Source organism: Dermacentor andersoni, chromosome 1 (assembly GCF_023375885.2).
Source record: "Dermacentor andersoni chromosome 1, qqDerAnde1_hic_scaffold, whole genome shotgun sequence".
Taxonomy (NCBI): domain Eukaryota; kingdom Metazoa; phylum Arthropoda; class Arachnida; order Ixodida; family Ixodidae; genus Dermacentor; species Dermacentor andersoni.
The window spans coordinates 133,192,865-133,200,254 of NC_092814.1; positions in this window are offsets into that span (position 1 = coordinate 133,192,865).

Below are 7,390 nucleotides of genomic sequence, written 5' to 3' on the forward strand. Positions count from 1 at the left end.
GGCCTTCAAGCTTCTCTACTTTCATTAGTGATTGAGGTCAATCTGACTCAAATGTTTATATAATTGGGATAAGGATGGTCAAAGTCAAATATGCAATTGAAAACGACTGTGTAGCAGCGCTCAGTCCGAATTTAGTTCTATCTGAATCGGGCTGGTCTGCGATCAAAAGTACACCCTTGACAGCGGTATGAACCACTTTCACCGATTTGTGCACTCGCCCGACCTTCTTCATGACGAACGAACCGCAAGTTGCACATTGGCAGCAGCAAGTGATTGTTCTAGCTGTTTCAGCTGGTTGTCCAATCTAAGCACCCATACCAATGCCATCACCATGTTTTTAGTCCTGCAAGTGTCTTTGAGAATGAGTGCCTGAACATCAACAGTGTCGCTCATTGCAGACACGCCAATGTCATTTGCACGAAGTTAATAAACATAGATTGCATGTGGAGCAAAGTAAATGAGCCTGCACACGAAGACGTGCAGCAATACTGATTGTAAGCATTACTTTCATCTTTTTTAAAGGAATTTTGAAGAACCACTATGTAACACGCAATAAATATCAATGTACAAAGCAATTATAGCTTGGTGCCTATGCATATGTGCTATGTTTAGTCTGCAATATATTGACATCTGCTGCATTTCTCATGCTTTGATTATCCATGTCACACAAATTTGCATGCGGTAGCCAAGCACTTTATACATCGAGAGAATGAGCACGTGGCAGAATGATACCTCGCACATGCATTAAGAAACCAAAACATGCTCCCCCATCGCTCCAATTCACTCTGAAAGATTAGAACCTGCTTTGCCATTAATAGTTAAAATTAAATTCTGGGCATGTGCCTCATAATCAGAAAGTGGTTTTGGCACGTAAAACTCCATAATTTAAGTTTTTTTTTAATTCTGGGGTTTTACGTGCCAAAACCACAATATGATTATGAGGCATGCCGTAGTGGGGGACTGCGGATTAATTTTTACCACCTGGGGTTCTTGACCCAATGCACGGTACACGGGAATTTTTGCATTTCAATCTCATTGAAATGCAGCTGCCATGGCTGGGATTTGATCCCGTGCCCTTGAGCTCAGTAGCGCAACGCTATTGCCATTATGCCACCACAGTGGGTGCCATATTTAGTTTATTGATTGTTTACCAGTGTGGGCATGAGGTATTTTATTTATGTGTGTTTTATTATGCTCAATGTTTTCCAGTACAATGATGAAAAAATAAAATTCTGATATACTCTGCAATGCAAGATATCAAATGGTGCTTATTTCAAACAAAACAACTCGTAACTAGAATACGACTTCCTCGCATAAAATACCTACCAACATGCTCATTCCCGCTGTATTTTATTTACCCACAATTTAAAATATTTTAGACGTATACAGTTGGATTAAATAAATGTAAAACACGATGATTTCCATTTAGCACCGTTCTTGAAGTGTGACTGAAATGTTACTGCAATTTGACTTAAATCCTGTCCTTGCTAATACTGTGCAATGCCAGCTGATGCATTTTTGGAATAAGAACAGAACTCATTAAACCTCTGCTTTAACTCCCCAAATTGTTTTGAAATGCATGCAATCAAGTGCAGCGACACTTTTATGGCCAGCGCTATCTTTGAACAAGGCATCTATCACACTGTTGTACGGCTTTCACTTTTGCATAAAGTCTTATACCCCTAGCAGATAGGCAAATTTAGCGTCAATTTGAACAAGTGCACTTCACCGTTAGGGATAATCGCAGGCTGTCACAAAATTTAATGGCACTCACTCTAGAATGCACATGCCTACGAATGTGATCATCAAATGCGCTGCACTGCATTGAAGTGCATAGCTTCGATGACAGTGCTTCAAATACAAATAAGATAATGCTCAGTGGGCGGTCGATGATAATTCTGAAACCAGTTTTCTTCTTCCTTTTTCATTTAATTAAAGTGTTCTAATTGCACCTGCTTACGAAAACAGCCATCTGTGCCATTTTTTGGCATGGACGCTTCGCCACTGTTAGGACTTACAAATGCACAGCAAGTCGCTTGGGTGTTGAATGCAATGTCATCTGGTTTTCACTCGTGACAAATGATAGCATAAATATAATTTTGTAAATATTACATAAAATCTCAAGTATATAATATACTGACTGATTTACCAAATGACCCCGTCATCAATTCCAAACTACACTTTGTTTTCTTACCTAGTAGTGTGCCACCAAAGTGACACTTGCTCGAAATGTCACTAAATTTGCCTATCAAGATTCCAGCATTATAATTTAGTGACATGGCATGGGCACATCCATAATGGATCACGTGGCTGCACTAGCATGAATGGTATGCTTGATGGCAGTGCTGTAGTACAGTTTGTGTTGACTTCGTCTTTTGTGGCTGCAACATTTTACCACTCCACTGAACACACCCAAAGGCAACAAGTTAGCCTGGTCCCTATATATATATATAATATATATATACATATATATAGACAGGGTCCTGAATATTTGGCTGCGCGTGTTCAAAAAAAGATTTTTGCACTCACCGCTGCACTGTTCTTGCTAAAATTTTGCAGAACGATCACATTTTGTCATCGACTTCGTTTAGTTAGTATAACACTTGGCACGATTAGTCGCCTGTTTTTAAGACAAAAATGAGAAACTGTTTTCGCCTATGGGAAAAATGGCGTCTGAAAAGCTGGCCCTGGCACAGACTTGTTTCGCCGCCTGTTGGCAGCAGCAGGAAGGAGCTGCTTAGAAGATGAAAGGGCATCTTGAAATCGGTCGCTTACGCGGCAGCAGCTCCTTCCTGCTGCTGCCGGCAGGCTGCGACAGAAGTCTGTGCCAGGGCCGGTTTTCCAGACACCATTTTTGCCATAGGCGAAAACAGTTTTTCATTTTTGTCTCACAAAACAGGCAACTAATCGTGCTAAGTGTTATACTAAATGAAGTCGATGACAAAATGCAAGCGCTCTGCAAAATTTGAGCAAGAACAGTGCAGCGGTGAGCGCAAAATCTTTTTTTTTGAACACGCGCAGCCAAATATTCAGGACCCTGTGTATATATATATATATAATGGATTTCCCCCAGTCTTGCTTTTTAACATCCAGTGCTAAACTGGCTTGTTTATCTCTTTCCACTGATATTTAAGATGTCAAAGTCATCACTTTTTTCATCTTCTGCATGATCCACGTAATGCACTTCATGCTCTTTGCAGCAGCACGCAAAGTGATTTCTCTCCTTATAAGTGTGTAACACTACATTCCATATATTGAACCGGCAAGATGGGATGAGGACAAAAAAACATACAGCAAAACTAGATTTTTTTTTTTTTTTGCTGCGCTGCCTTAATATACCTGCAAGATGAAGCAACTCGCCCAAATCAAGTTGTTACTTTCAGTACACTGGCATTGTTTCGGCATGTGCACTCTAGCACTACCTGCAACACTGATTGCTTTTCTTGTTGCAATCACTCCTCCTTGTGCAGTCTACCTTCAATGTCTCCTTGTTTCATGTGGCAGTTTGTTGCATATGCATTTCTGCTCACTTACAAATTTCTTGTGATTTTTGCAACATCTGTTCCTTGTCTTGCAGCATCTTTTCCTTCAGCTTCTTGTCGCTTATGCCATAGACCATCCGCTCCGATATCACTGACTCTGCAAAGCTACTGAAATATCAGAGCATGCATCCAAAGATCTCATAAAAGCCTTTCAAACATTTCTCATTCCTCTCAGGCGGAAGACATGCCTTCTGTAGATGCTTTCTTGATTAGTGAAGTAGCTCTCAAATTTATGTATGAGAGTTTCATGTGCGCTTTTTTGCTCATCTTCAGTCAACTGAAGCTGTTTGAAGGCTTCGTCACTAGTGTGGAATGTCCAGAGACATGGCTGCCAGGAAAAGCTCCAGCCTTAGCTTGAAAAGAAACCATGGCCAGGATAACTTAACAATTCTGTTCAAATGGTATACCTTTTCACGCTTTGCCAACAGTCCGAGCAGCACTCTGTCTGTATTATTACAGGGATCAGCCGACTGTGAACGGCAGATGATAAAAACAGGAACAGAACTGAGCGAAAGGAATCCTTACATTAAACCAGCCCAGTTCCACCTTGTGTTCCCCCATGGGCTGGAGCGGCTCTAGCAGCTTTGTGATGACTGTTCCTTGTCATGGAACAGATTCTGTGAAGGACTGATGAGTGAACTTCTGACGTAAGGCATCAAACCATTATAAACTAGATTATGCAACAAGTCAGTAAGCCCCCAAAAGTCCTGCAAATGTTTATCCAACTTGTTTCATATCTGCATGAGCAGCGAGGGGAAAGGAAAGAGGAATAATAGTTGGCTGCTTGCTAGTGCCAATTTGGTAGTACCAGTACACAGTCGCTCAATGTACAGGGTGTCAAAGCAGTGGCTGCAACATGGAAAATGAGCTGTATTTGTCACCGTACATCTTGAAACTTGAGTGAATGGTGCAACATGCGTTTGCATATTTCTACAAGACAGACCGTGAACTTTAAATCTGAGTTCTTGAAGAAAAAATAGAAGATGGCCTTTAAATTTTATTTTCAAAATAACTCTTTATTGCATTATTTTTATATATGAATGAGACTAAGATAAACACTTGCTATGAATATAAATTCCCTGCTGCAGACAAAGTAAACATACCATCTTCATCACAGGCAAGTTTCATTGTCCTGAGTCAAACAGTTCCCGGGAAAGAAAACTGCGAATTAATGAAAAATTGTTGTGTGAGCTGAATTGGAGATTTTTGATTAAAACTGGGAAGAATTATGCAAGGAATAACTGCTGTTGTACACTTTTCTACAAACATACCTCAAGATTAAAAAACATGGCACCTGTACACGGAACGACTTTTAAGATGAAACTGGTGCTTGGTGGCGGGGTTTCGAAGTCTGGCATCACTCAGAGGGTCGTGCTCTTGCTACGCTGCCGGTGTGTCTTGAAACAGGTAGCTGGCCTACACTACCAAGGCGTCACACAAAGGCTAAGCTGGCGCCCATGCCATCATCCATGCCATCTTGACAAGCGTTGCTAACTTGGTGATGAGTTCCGAAGTATGTAGAAATGATACAGGCGGTTTATTTACACAGAATTAAAGACAAACTGGTTTAAAGGAAAAAAACATGCTCATACTGGCAGAAGCACAGAGTACAGTACATATTAACATTGTAACCCGCAACTACACCGTTCCACCCCTAAGATGATCATGGAAAGGAGGAAGCAAGTAAACCATGCATAGTCATTGTCCCAGTGATGACAAAGAAGTGAACAACAAAATCTACCAGAAGAACAAGCCGCTCACCAAAATTCCCAGCCACTTCCTGACTGGCTTCATGCGTTGGCATGATGCACAACATATGGCATTGATAATTAGCAGCCTCTTAGGTGGGATGCAGTCAGCTTGGGCAGCTTGCGGAATACGCACGCACCTCTTTTTTGGCAGTTAGCCCATACCTTGAGTCTGAAAACAACTTCACAGTGATGTCACAGGCAAGTCGTTGGGGTAGACCAGAGACCTGGTGGACAGGGTGAACCAGACACTCTTGTAGGAGCTCCAAATTTGTCAGAATCTCAGTGCCCATGGTTATTAATGCAGAAGGTTGGCCTAGTTGGTGTTGATGCATTTGCTGTGACATAGTTATTAGCGCAAACAAGACTACGGAAAAAAGATGGGACAGGACAGACTTCAACTGACAAGCTTTATTCAGAAAAACATGCAAAGAGGCCACCGTATGCTCAAATAATGCACGGACAGACGCATTAATGAATGTGCCACGCAGGAGACAACCACATGCGCAACAAGCCGATAAGCGCCCATAACACGCAAGTGCTCAGACGGTTGACCAGGCAGTTAGATAGGGAAATATTCAAGGCGTTTTGCATTTCAAAAGCTGCTGATGAATGCATAAGCGCTCCATCACTGGCAATCACTGATAAAGAAGTGTTGTACCTTGAGAAGAACTTGGTGTATGCTTTGTAATCGCTTGTTGTAGGCATTTATTGGCTTCGTTGTGCATTTGGTTGTCTCCTACGTGGCACATTCGAATATGCGTCTGTCTGTGCATTCATTTGAGCATACGGTGGCTTCTTTGTATGTTCTTCTGAATAAAGCTTGTCAGTTGAAGTCTAGTGCGCTGTCCTGTCCCACCTTTTTTCTGTAATCTTGTTCGTGCTGTTAACTATGTCACAGAAAATGCCCACGAGGACTCAGTGAAATGTCGTTTGATGTCAATACAACAATGATCCCGGCCTCCGCTCTTTGGCTATTACGCCAAATGTAACAGCAGCAACCTTAACATTATTTTTTGATAAGGCAGATATTAGTGCAGAAGTGGATTATCTCCCACAGACTTCTGTATCACAGAACATCCCCCGACGTGTCTAGGACAGCACAACAATCACTGCCTCTGTTCTCTATGAAATTATGCAACAAAACAACAAGCACTATCTTAATATCCTAGCTTAGTCCTCCCCGCAACGAATATACACCATCAAGTGCATAATTTTTTAAAATAAAATGAATTGATTTGTTTCTCTCGTTTTAAAGCCACCAGCTTTCTTTGGATCTTTCCCCATTTTTATACTTCTACTTTCTCCACCAAATAGCTCAGGTTTTGTCGCACCAGACCTTTACGGTGTCTGAAAGTTTAGATGCTGTGCATGGTGGGTGGCAGAGCCGTGTCGTGTGTCTCCACCGCATGGACTCGTGGTTTAAAGCCGTGTTTGTCACCAAAATCTGCTGCACGTCTTGTCAAAATTCACTGAAATGTACTCTTTTTCTATGGGTAATACACATTTCAATGCCATATAGTAGCAAAGGTGTTTTCGACTACTTTCACACTGCTTCTACGGTAACCTAGTTCAGAAATCAATTAAGTCCTAAAATTTTTTTTATATCGAAGTGTGGATTCGATGTTCCAGCAGAAAAAGAAGGAAGATATATTTTTTATCAAAATTAAGAATGTCATCCAGGCATGCTTGACCAATCTGGCACAGAATCGCCCCACAGCCACATTCACTGGTGCAAACCATGACCTCCAAGGTCATGTAATTCAGCAGGAAGTTTTCTGCACCATGTAGTGGTCTCGGTTCTTGCGTAAGCACACGGAAGCTGTGAAAAAGCAATTATATTTGTCGCATCCCCTCTCTCCAAGGCCAGGTTCACTGCCTGATGAATGCAAAGAATAGAATTGTTGGAAGGATACGGAGAGGAAGAATTTGAGAGTGACTATCTGAATATTCTTTTGTGGTGCCTCTCCATGGTCAGCATCCTGTTGCACTGTTTTAGAATGCTAAAATTGAGCTCGCTTTGGCATTGGCAGGTCAGGTGCTGCCTTGAGAACTTGGTGGATTTTAACCTATTTTCACTGACTGAGGGAACTTCGTTGA